The sequence below is a fragment of the Anopheles funestus genome, chromosome 2RL, assembly GCF_943734845.2.
Source record: "Anopheles funestus chromosome 2RL, idAnoFuneDA-416_04, whole genome shotgun sequence".
In the NCBI taxonomy this organism is placed as follows: Eukaryota; Metazoa; Arthropoda; class Insecta; order Diptera; family Culicidae; genus Anopheles; species Anopheles funestus.
In genome coordinates, this window is record NC_064598.1 from 84,476,312 (window position 1) to 84,489,434 (window position 13,123).

The window sequence follows — 13,123 nt, forward strand, 5'->3', positions numbered from 1 at the left end:
ATGTGCGTGTAGATGCGCACTGGTGTATGCAAATTGCCATCATCGACATCGTATAAAACCGCTTGTATGGTAGCTCCACGGTCTGGGATGATCGGGCCGTGATATGTGCGAACGATCGTTCCGTACGAGGAGTTGTTTGCTTTTCTCTGCTTTGCTGGAGAGTTTTGTAGAATGTGCAGGAAAGGAATACTATTTTATCGCTCGTTTGATAACTTTGATGTTGTGTTTGCGTTGATTTTGTTTCTTGTTTTCAATAAATGAGTTTAAATGCCAAAAGTATCAATATAATGTATAAACAATGTTTTAAAATTCCCTGATAAGATCAAACTAACGTTTCCAAAAGATTTTATTGGACCTGTTTTCTTTAGAGAGTTTTTGTAAAACAAATTAAATGCTAAAGTTTAATTTACAGCAAACATAAAAAATACATTTAGTAAAAAAATCACAATGTGATTTTTGATCTTTTTGCATTTCACTATTTTTTTTATTTTTAAAATGTTTTTTTACGAACGTTAATTTCTCGAATCATAATTCGTTTTTTCTCTAACCTGTTTAAAGGAAAAATTATTTACAATATTCATAAAAAACCACTCACCAAAAATGCCAATGTCCAAACAAAGGAAGGAATGCATTTTGTAGCGTTCCTTGCAGTACATTAATAAAATCAGAATGCCATGAAGCGTTCAATCCTGTCATGGTTTGCCATCGCATTTGGACCTTCTTTTTTTTCCTTTTTCTTGTGCATAAATGACGGATACAGATAAAGATAAACAATAAACATCGTGGCATGTGTGATGTGTCTTGGCCGTAGGCGCGATTCTTGGCATGCGAAAAGGGCACAAATTGTTTATGTCTGGCAAGAGCAACTTGACAGTATTGCCGGGCAGGGCAATATGAGGAGAAAACCGTACGCTCATTTTTTCTTTTATATATTTGCCTTGAACGACTCGCTGCAATGGCACGAGCTGCATCTTGCACATCATCAACGTCATCATCATGGGATGCTAATCTTTCTCCAATACATTCGCGTCTGCCCAATGATATCGATACTATCACATATGCAATTTACTTCTGTGCTCAGAAAGAAATTTAATGCCCAGAAGATGCACAGACCTAATGTGTCAGGATCCAAACGGGCGTGGGTGTGGACAGCGATTGCCGTTTCTTGTGCGTACTTACATTTCATTCCCCCCTTTTTATCACACAAAGACGAACACTGATAGAGAAGAACGCAACGACACTCGCTCACAACTACGCAAACCAAACGTCTCTTTGGCGTCAAAAACAAAAGCGAAATGGCAACCCGCGCGATGGCGCGACGCGCTCGATGGCCAGATTAAGAAATGTCGTAAATCATCCACACAAGCATTCAGAGGCAGGCAACCAACCAGTCTGAAAGCGTTTGTTTGGTTCTGGTAGAAACCTGATGGTGTTCAGTTTTCACGAGATATCTTCAGGTTTACCTAAGGCACAGCCTGAGTGGTTTCTTTTACTGAGAGTTTTTTTGTTGTTGTTGTTATTATTTTGGTTATGGCTCCACCATGCGTCGTACCGGTGAAGGTGACATAAAAGCTTATCAGATTATGATGCAGGCGAGAAAACATGCTTCGGTTTTATACCGTCAAATCATGTCACACACGGCATGCGGACGACGGCGATTCTCATACTCAAACGCACCGGGTTTTCGCTTCTGCGATGACTCGCATTTTCCTCCCATTTTCCTTCGAGGAAGGTAAACCGCTTGCGTCTGTGTGTGTGTGTGTGTGTGTGTATGTGAGTGGCGTAAAGCTTCACTTAATTTAATTTGATGTTAAAGAGCAGATTGCTACAACGGTGTTGTGTGTATGCGGATATGCTTGCCTACTACCTTACCCATGGTGAAAACATTTTCCCGCTGGCGTGTGTCAGACAGAACGGAAGAAGGCATTAAGCTAAAGACGAAAGTATCATCGTGAGGACAAAAGGCAGTTACGCTATTTATTTTCGTCTTCTTTCTTTTGTGCCGAGGCAAAATTCTCAGGAAAAGCGAAAAAAGTACCATTTCTTCACAGGAAAGCCGATCTCGACACGTTGACAAATTGTCCAGTCGAAGGATGGCGGTTTGTCTATTAGGTCACAAGTTGCTCCTCTTTTGACTTCGCTTTTATTAGCAAAAGTTAAACTTGATGATAACTTTGTTACAGCAAGTACATTAAAAGATTTGTTCAAATTGGTAGCGCAAATATAATTAAGTCTTTGTGCATGCTCAGGAGATGACGTTTCATCTACTTTTAGTTCGATTTAGTGTACTTTTGTTTTTGTTTTATATTTCTTTATCAGTATGTTAAAAGATCTTTAAAATTTATAGTGAAATTTCGGTTATCTAGGTGTCGGATTATCCTTGCAGGTTGGGAATGACAGCTGACAGAAACGCCGACGAATTTGACATATAACTGCAAAACCGATGATCGCAAACAAGTGACCACAAATGGAAATGATAAAATTTTAGACCAACCTTCCATTCTCCATTGGGTATTAATATTTATAAAAAAATAAAATTTGTCTATTCGATTAAGAGTTGAAGTTAAGATGGCCACGGATAATCGGTATCCCAGTGTATTTGCGCGAAACAATCGTGAGAAATATTCCTATTCTCACTCACAGCCAACTTGGGCTTATACCGTTTAAAATTGCTACCCAATGAATTCGCTATCTGGACTACTCCATGGTCCAAGGATGACAGACTCTGCGCACATCGTATCGATTTGTTTCGCGTTGGACAAAACTTTGCCAAAAACCAAACGAAATTTGCCCCGCGAATGCTGTGTAGCTTTTTGTGTTTTTTGTTTGTGAGCCGAAAGTCTCTGCAACTCTATTCACGGTTGAAATAAATACAATGGTTCAATTTAACCTCGACCACAAGGAACACGGTGCACACATAGCTTTCGCTCGATGAAGTGAAACGAGGAAACAGTTGGACAACAAACGCAAAACCACAGCAGAAGGAAGTGCAGCTGTGGGGGGCACACGGTACGACCATAATAATGCGCCATGGTTAATATATTCATAAAAATCAATGATTTATGGGGATCCGGTGCTGATTTAAATATAGATTAACCGTTTGCGAGCCTAATGCTGGACGAGCTTGCTGGACCGTTGTTCTTACTTTGCTGGTGAGAAGTAATGGGTGTGAGGGAGAGAACTGGCCACCTCCCACCACCTGCACGCCAGCCAAACTGCACAGCTGCACTCAACTTCGGGGGAAGTCGAATTTCCCAACGCTCCTCCTCAGCGCCATTGAGGTGGAAATTTTAATCCGCTTCTGTGTTTTTTTCTTTCGTTGTTTCCTTCTGTTTGGAATTTCGTTGTAGAGGGTAAATCGATTCGACAACAACATTTAAGACGAAACCCTAAAACAAAAGCTTGAAATTTTTCACGGCCCCAGCAAAAAGGGCATGTGTCGTTATCTGGTACAAAAACCCACAAAAAGCCGACAACCAGAAAACAATCCACCGTGGTAGATTATCATGTTATGCTTCGTTATTTCGTGGTTACCTTTTTTGTTTGTTGTGTTTTTGGTGGGGGGGATCATTTTTATTTTCGCTCCACGATCATCAATGTCGCTCGCGCTTGTCTGCTTCGAATGGTTCGAATTTTCGTACGGCTGTATCGAGCGGCAAAGACATAACCCGAAAAGTTCGATGGCTTTTTGAGCCATCCCGGAACAAATTCAAGACGTTCCGTTCATGTTCCGTTTTGCCACCTGATCGTGGCGGTGAAGGTGGATGATCACCGCTTCGAACTTTGCTAACGAATTGGAAACGATGAAGAAGCACGGATTCGGTTCCATTCGATTAACCCTGCCCTTGTTGCCGGTGTCTATCAGTTCCAAACCACGCTAGCAAGCTGTTGTGGCTTCGGGTTCCCTACGCGCACAGATGAACTCACGGGATGCGATCGTGTGGAGAGCTTTCTTTCCAGTCATTCATTCTTTTGGCTTGTTGGAAAAAGCCCAACCATCAAGAACCGGGTTGTAGATCTTCATCCAGTGGTACATTGATCGTTCAGAAGAAAGAAAAAAAACACCGTAGCAGGTGGGAACGATTCAGTTGTGTGCAACGCTTATCCGCATTCGGTCGGTGCAAGGATAATCAAGGTGCAGATGTGTGTAGCTGGAAGATGAAATAAAAAGGAAGACTATTTTTGGGAGGATTTTTTTCTCTTCATTTTTATTCCGATTAGTGCCGGTTAATCGATGTGGAACTCAAATTTGAGGTTATAGAACTTTTTACGCACTCGAGAAGCTCCAGTTACGGGCGAACGTTATTGCCTCTTTGTTGGTAGGTTAGAGCATTTTTTTATATGCCATCGAATCAGAAACGTTTCCACGCGACAGGTGCATCTATCATAAGCTTCCGTTTTGTTATTTTAAGTGTATCCATTTTGCTCCATTCTCTTCATTTTCGTGTCTTTCCAAATAAATGTCTTATTTTGACATTTGTGTATACCTTCGATCGGCCCAGTATCTTTGACGGGAAGTGGCGCACACACAAGCCAAAAAAAAACCTTGTCAGAATTTCCGACACATTAAAACCAGCACACACAACATCAAAAAAACCCTCCACATCAGGATAGACCGACCTGTTTGCGACCACCACCGTACAGACGCGCCACGCAGAGGAAAGCATTAAATTTCATGAGTCGAGTTTTATTATGTCGTTCACTCGCGTAGACGATTTGGTGTTTTGAAGCTTCTGAACTAGAGCTTCTTTTTTTCGTTCGTTCTCTTAATTCACTTTCTACCTTACCGCTTTTCAGAGGGGAGGTGATCATCTCAGGTGTCGTTTTGCAGTATGCTTTCGTACCTTTCGTACGATGGGAGGATGTTTGGGGGCTTTTTTGTGCAAAATCAAACGATATCACAATTTAAAAGAAAAAAAAACTCATCTTCACCACCTATGTATGGCCCTATGTTTGCTAATCAGATGCTCATTTCCCCAAGATTGGTTAACGATTTACTCACCCTTTTTTTTCTCTCTTTTTGTTTCAATTTTGCAGGTGAGTCCAATGAGGCTAAATTTCCTGTTTCTGCCATCTTCTGTTGGGTGGTCCGGATTGGAGACGGAGACCACGGTTCGGTGTACTTCCTCTGTTTGGTAAAATAGCTATCAAAAAGTCCACTGCAACAAGCCGTGACTGACGGGTTGTTTGGTGAGTTATTGCAACGATGGTTAGCAGTCCGGATGCGAACATATTTTTTTTTGGTGCCCACTGGAAGCTTAAAGTAATACATTACGTGTTAAATGGTTCCAGCAGGGCCAGCTGGACTGTTGGAAACATTTTTATGGGATGTTTTTTAATTGGCTCATATCTGGTGCTGATGATCGTGTGCCGACAAAATGAAGATTTTGAACCGAATCAAAATGATACACCATCCAACAACAAGGGTTTTTGAAGCTGCACGTGAAATATCACAAAACCTTAAGTGATGATAAAGACATTTGCTGAAAGGAAATTTATACAGTAGCTTCCCAGAGCTGAGTAAAAACAGTAAATGCTTAATTAGAGGAATATGTTTTAGGAGTGAAATAACTTTATATCAATTTTGCCATTAAACGGCAAACCTGAATCTAGCAACCATTTATGTGGTAACGAAACGACTTTAGAAACCGAACGCAAATCATTATAAAATCACACATCGTAACACAATTCGCTCTGCTTCGTTTAACGGTGTATGAATAAATCATTCGCACATTACCGACGCAGTGCATTCCGCTTCCTTGCGAGGTACGATCGCACATTATCATTCGGTCATACTGTCAACGACTCCTTTCGATACGAATTTGATTTTTCAATTTTGCGTTGCATCCTTGATTGATGCGCTTGAATAAAACCACCCATTTTCTGTTGCAATAGTGTTGCAATCACAGTTCGCGAGGTGTTACCGTGAAATGTTGACGTTGTGGTTTCGTCAGTCCCAGTCGGGCAGGTCAGGAATATCGGCAAGGGGTCGAGATTCATCGATATGATATCCCATATGTCACTGGGAACACGTTCACACGGCGACCACCATCATGAGGTTCTGCCGTGGTTTTTGATCTGGATTGAGCGGAGATTAAGAGAGGTCAACAGTGTATGTATGTGACGTGGCTGTTGCATTCTCATGCATTTGCAAATGAAATGCATTTAAAAGCGCACTCACCGTTCACCATCCTATCGGCTGTCAACAGCAGCGGGTTGGGGTGATCGGGGAAGGATGGTTTGGTAATCGGGAGGGCAATGGAAAGATTAAGTCCATGGCCTCTTCTTGATGATGGTGTCGATTGGTGAACAATCTCGCGCACACTACTGGCCGTATGGCAACAACACTCCAATTCGCCTGCATATGCATCGTGCATCGCTCAGCAGTACAATGCATTAGCAGTGTTATTATAAGGCAGAGAGAGAGAGAGAGAGAGAGAGAGAGAGAAAGAGAGAAAGAGAGATCGCAAGAAAGAAGGTTTATCTGATTGCTAGAACATAGGCTGTTTTTATTTATAGAGCATTCATGCCGCTTCCGACGGATCATCGGGTGGATGACCACGGGCTGACCCCGGGCCGCGAGATAAATGCAAACATGCATGAACTCATACGAACACATTCGCCGTAGTAGGGTTTTGCGCTTATCCGATCTGGCCGCCATCGCTGTAACCGGAGGTTTGCAACGCGATATTGGTGTGCATACGACCACCTACGTGAGTGTATACCAAACAGGAGAAGAAAATCTACTCTCCTGCTGCTGTGTGTTTGTTCACAGCAGACTGCACTGTTTCTACGGAACTCTGGCATCCCGGAGGAGGACGCAAGTCGACGGGATTGGGGGAACCTAACTCCCCACTCCATATCGGACGCTGCCCCGATTGTACGATTAAGCACTCGCGTGAAATCAGAACCGCCGGAGTAGTTTACTAGCCGTACCGACTCGACGAATGTCCAGGAGGAGAGCGATGGGAGATGTTTTACGGAAAACTGCCTCGGTGGCATCTAGATACAGCGAGAAGTTGCGCAGTCGCCCGGCGTATCAGTCGGTATAAATATTCATTAATTTATATTCCATTCGCAAAGCGATTATCAATTCCCGGAAAACCCGGAGTCATTTGCGGTAAGGAACTGTGGAATTGTGGTGGCAAGACTATCGGGGAAGGGATGCCATTTGCTCTGATAGTTTATTTATCTGAAGCACTACTTCAAACCACCCCGTACGGTTGGATCTCCGTGGAAAGATAATAAGCAGGGCCACTTCCGCTGGTGTTGCTCATCACCAAGGTTTTGCCGATGTTTGATTGCGAGTGATGGTTCAAGATTGTAGCATGTACGTAACGGGGCACGATTACACTTGCTACCGTGTGCTGGTGATATGTCTACATCAGTCGAGCTGAATTGCCATTTTCGAAAATGGTGTATTAATGTAGAAAGTAAAGAATATGTTCTTAGCGAAAGCAGTCATGCAAGAACTCCTGCTTTCAGAACTTCAGAATCTTGTATATTCAACACTTTGTATTTATAGAATTCTTAGAGAATAAATTAAAGTAATGTTATTAATGCGTGATTCCGAACGTTCATATAACGTTACGTTATCACGAACGTTTGGATCTAACTTTTATTTTCAAACTCATTTACAATGTTTTGCGTTACTTCAATAATATAAGGCATGATGTCCTAAAGACGGACAGACGGACCTGAAGTAGTGCTGATGCCTGACTTATAACTGACTTCTGAATTTTAAAATTACTGTTGTAGAATCTAAATTTGTAGCGTAGACCTATTATTACTTTTAAGTAGCGTTAAATAGATATTTTGGAACTCAATTTTCTAAAATATTATTCTAGGAAACGAAATATACATAAACTTAAGCTGATTCAACGACCTACTGCGGCCAGACCAAAACTAATCTTTCGCTAATGGTCCAATAGTAATGAGTACTTTTTACGGAAGTCCAGTCTAGACGAGATTCGATCCATATCTTCCAAGGTATTTGAACATACATCGATAGAAGAGATTTTGAGATCATCCCCAGTAGTAAAATAGTGTTATGAATTCTTTCAAGATGAACTCAAAAAATGTCCTGGAACTAACCGCCTCCATCATCAACAAACGATACGTTGACTTCAGCTGCACTGTGCTGGACGTGTATCGATTGGCTTGCGTAGTGCCCGTGGTACTGCGCATAAAAGGGCGAAGAAAAAAAAACTGTAGCACTTTTCTGAACCTTGCCCAATCAATTTTACCCTGAGCACACTACTGACGTGAGGTTATTTCACTGTTCATTTTCTTTCGTGTGGACGGAAATTCAAGGGCTCCATTCCGTTGTGCTCTACACTTACTTCCGGTACATTCGTCCTTGCTTCAACGTTTTCGTTCGCTTTCCGCCACGAACGCCTTACGCGTGTGTTTCGCTATGTGTGCCCCCTGCTTCAGTGTGATAAATTTTTCACCGTTAGTGTGTTTGGTTCGGAACCACGGAAAAAAGGACATCCGAGTTATGCTCGGTATACTGTGTTGCCGTTTTCGCCGGGACGACAGTTCTCTTTCGTGTTGCCTCAGCCACATACCTCGCCTCGTATTTTTACGACGTCTAGACGATTTAAATTTTCAGTCTGATTGGATTGGTTGTCGAAATAGAAGCCAACCCGGCATTGGATACTGTTGGGGTATTTTGTGTGTGTTTTTTTAGATTAGTATTTGTTACTTTCTTGAACCACAATATTTTGGTGTATGTGAAAGGGGTTTTTTTTTCGTTATTTTTAACTCCATCATTTCCTTGTACAACTCATCGAAAATGAATATTATGATGACTTTTCTGTCACGTCCGGAAGGAAGAACGGGGTTTTCCGTTGAGTGTTATCAGCAATCGGTTGGAAATGCTTCTATTTTCAGCGAAATATGTATGTGCTTCTTCTCTTTTTTTTGTTATCATACGAAAACGATATCCAAATACCATCTTCATTTCTTTTCATTTCAATACGTATCAACAACTGATATGAAGACATTTCCTGGACAGTTTCGCTCAACGCTGCTCGATCCATTTGACAAAAACGAATGAGAAATCCATTTCGAAAAGTAACGATAAACTTACGACAAGATGGTAGAGTTTTACGATTGATTGATTTACCCCCGGTCCCCTTTTTTGCTGGGCGAGTGATTCGTTTGGTTCTCTTCTTCCAAGCAATAGGGGAACACAAATGACGCATGTAAGATATAAAGTACTTTGTGTTGCCTTCGTCGTATCTATTCCTGCGACCTTACAACAGCCATTAGAAAGGACCGTATCGCTTCGTTTTCATTATAAGCAGAACCCTTTGAAGCACTAATGGAAGAGGTTGGGGCTTAGAGGTTAACTGGCGTTCCTTTCTGTATTACCTTTTACATTGTGTGCATGTATGGAAACAGTATGGAAAATCAGGATGCTGAATAGCTTTAAAGTCGTGTACGCTATAAACGCGTAACAAGCGTAACTGTTCAATAACCCGGACGGTGATTCAATCCGAAATGGAACCTAGAAAATGGTAGACAATCTCTAGAATCCATGAATTGTATGAATAATTGATCAGAATCCGGTTCCGCTTGTGTGACAATGAGCGGGAAACACTTCACATCTTAAGATGTTCCCTTTATCGTTCTCTCGAGTATTCATCGGTTGTTCGCTGAATATCAACTTCAGAAAACAACGAGGATGGCTTACAATCAGATGGAGCTATTTCGCTGTACACGCGTGTGTGTCTTTGTATGTGGGTGTAATCCGTTTAGTCGTACTCGTCTCTATGGTACTGGCTCTTGAGGTACGGTCGGACGTATTGTGGATGTCCTTTATCGATTCGTACTTTTTTCTTTGTTGTGATGGTATACAACAAACTGTTAAGCTATCAATTTCTCCAGACATGGAATTTGTGACTGATAGGATGATGATGTGAGATTTGCTACCATCTGCGCTTGACTAGGCTTACACTACTGTTGACTGCTTAATGTCCATTGAATTATTCAAAAGCTTCAATGTCAGATCTTGTTTGGTGGATTGAGCCAGAGCTTGAATTTCTTGAAAACAATTCAACCTGTTTCAAGATTGGAACCTTTGCTGTGTAGCAAAACAATTTCACGTTAAACTTTGCAAAATGTCAATTATTTTTAGCTATGTTTTGAGGTATCTTTTACCTCCCCGAAATATTCTGCCCAAAAATTCCCCGACCCCAATCGTCTAGAAACCTACGCAAGAAGTTGGCATAAGATATTGGTAGCGAAATCTTGTTTACACCTTGCTCCATTTCATGCGCATAATTTTTCATTTTATCACGGTCGGCGAACAAGATGCTCTATCACTAATCCGGAGAGTTGACGTTCGGATTTTGGGCTGCCATTCAGCCGGATCCGGATAAACGTTCGCACTGCCCCTGGGGCGTAAGCGTCCTTTTTTGCAACAACGGCTGTCCACACTCACTTTGCCCCATTAGTGGCACCTGCTTCTTGTCCCCAGGAAGGTGTAGGATAAATTCCTGCAATTAGACAAAACCATCGCATCCCCTTGCTTATTTGCCAAATTCTCCACCATCAGTTTCAACTGGCCGGGAGTGGTTTTCGTATGGTTCATAAATCTAAGCATAAATGAACTGTTTCGAGTACGCCATCGGGAGTGATTTTCGGGCTGGTTGTCAGTCGACGGACGGTTCGGTGTATCTCCATCATGGCTAATCTTGCCGATCGGCTTCTATCTGCCCGGTGTCACCTGATTATGATGAGATCATACCGTATACTCACTGCGGTCGGACAAGCAGTGTTGGGTTTTCTTTTACAATCTCGGACGCACGGACTGAAATGTCAAATGGTGACATTCCGTGCTGGTGATATTTTCGGACGAACCGACGTAATGGTGGCCCAGATAGATGATGTACAGTGATTAAATTACTCGCCACTGATATGATATACAAAAATTTGGTGTTCAGATTATAAAAGGTGAAACGTATAGTCAAACGGGTAGTAAAACTAATTAAGTTTCCCTTAGTTATCTCTTAATTCCGTTAATACACAAAATTTTCTAACTTAAAAAATGAAATGGTTAAATTTTGTACAAAGTACCAGCCGCCTCCATCAGATGTAATATTTTTTTTAAATATTAAAAAAATAATTATCTGTTGTATGACATGAAATCTTTTTTGAATTATAGTATTGTATCTTTCGTTTCTTCGTTGTTTTAATTGAGTTTTGTCTTTAATTTCCTTACGTATTCAAATTTAGACGTGTTAGAAAAAAAAACATTCGTTAACCCCCATTCACATTTACTCTGAGTAGCTGAATAGCGAGCAGTAGCATTGATTTCTAGAACCGATAATTTCCTTCGATTCGATGTGGCGCTACTGTAACAGAAACAGTGAATTTTATGCTGGTGCTAAACATGAAAAATGATTCTTCCATACTGTCGTTTCTTTAACGATATCAATCGATGGCATCGGCTATGTTGCCCGAATGGTCGAAAAGCCACCGCGGGTTTTCGCACTCGAAAAAGGTGCGCTAGGCATCGATCCATCATGCAGATCTGACCACCCAGTGTGTGAAAGACAGCAGGATCTGGTCCACCTCTGCCAGCCGTTAGAGATTTGCATCTCTACTACGGGCCAAACCAACAAACAGTCGGTGCAGATGCAAGTGCAATTGCATCAATATTTTCCATTGCAAATGGTTGAAACGCTTGTTTTTATTGACAATCGTGATTAAGTTAAGCACCGTGGAACGTTTTTTTCCGCGACAGAAAACTATAATGCCTGTGTGTGGAGCTTGCTTGCAAAGAAAAACGGTTTGCCATTTGTGAAGAATGACAGTAACCATCGTTTGTTGGAAACCGCTGGTCGCTGTATATGTTGCTTAAGGAAAGGTATGGTTTACTCGCTGACGGATTAGACTGCATTGCTATTTCCATTCCTCTTTCTTTTTTTCTTACACCAGCTACTGGTCTTTAGAGCGAACCTAGTGCCCGTTGTATGACATTAATGGGTTACATTTATTCTGGCCCAACTATTGCCAACACTGCCTGTGGAAGTGTTGGGCTATTGGAAGGAGGCTGTTAAAATTTATGGCAACAATTTATGTCAACAAATGAGTGGATGGAACCACTAACATACAATGACGGTGTTATACTTTCAAGTTTTGTTTTGTTTAAACTTTCTAATATTTTTTTAATCCTTTCCTTAAGTGTAAAAAGTCATTAAATATTTTACCAAACTAAAATAGCACATTAATTGTGCTGTTTTGTATCAAACCTTTTTTTTAAATGGTTGGTCAGTAAATAATGTTGCGCATAAAAATGGTGAATAGATAAATTCTGCAGCTGCATCAACAGCACCAGTCCAGCACAGTCTTTTCAACGCTTGGTTCTCTTTACCATCAGACCGTTTTTTTTTTCGTTGCTTTCCTCTCTGTAATCTGTTGCAATGCGTTCACTCTTCGCGCTACTATCTAGTTCCTACAATCATGCTTCCCCGGGTGCTCGGGTGATTGCATAAAACATGGATTACCGTTTTTAATCTCATTTTTACTAGCAAAAACCCCAAGCTAGTAGCGCGGTTCTGCAGTTCCTTTCCACCTTTACCGTTTTACGCGCTTTTATTACGCGCTCTCCGAGTATTGCCGTTTTCTTCACCCGTCCCCTTTTAAAAGACGCCATTTCGTGGACATGTTTTCATACGCGCATCGCGCAAAGTGTGCTATTTTATGACGCGTTTGGCAATTTGGAAAGGAACTTCTCCCGGGGGGAATGATGATGAAAAGTGCGTCACCCTTGGTAATGTGTTTCTGATGTCCCCCCTTCCCGCGCACGCAGCAACACAATCATAAAATACAAATCATTGTACGCAAAAACTATTGGATTTAAGGCAAAACACATACTTCATGCGGTGGTGCACTTTAATTCTGCTGCCGTTACGGTTGCTAGAAGCAAAACAGAAAATTAATATGTAATCTTTGTGCGCCGGTCGGTTTCCCGACCGTACCGCCTCGAGGTGGTACCGGTCCTAAGCTACGGTTTACCATCACAACTGGCTCAGGTTGGCTGAAAGATGTAAATCTAAGGTAAAATAAAATGAAAAACCTGAATCACCATCGTCACACAGCAGCTAGTCGC

At 41.6% G+C, this 13,123-nt stretch overlaps 1 protein-coding gene and 1 long non-coding RNA gene across 11 annotated transcripts in view; one reads left to right on the plus strand and one right to left on the minus strand.

Moving 5' to 3' along the window:
* The window catches only part of LOC125764462 (ras guanine nucleotide exchange factor P-like), a 227,678-nt gene that overhangs the window by 158,591 nt on the left and 55,964 nt on the right, over positions 1-13,123 (plus strand). The window lies entirely within an intron of this gene.
* LOC125764578 (uncharacterized) lies at positions 5,553-11,222 on the minus strand. The gene is made up of 2 exons (XR_007418472.1): positions 6,182-11,222; positions 5,553-6,078 (listed from the first exon to the last, which is right to left on the minus strand). It is a non-coding gene; the product is annotated as an uncharacterized LOC125764578 (long non-coding RNA).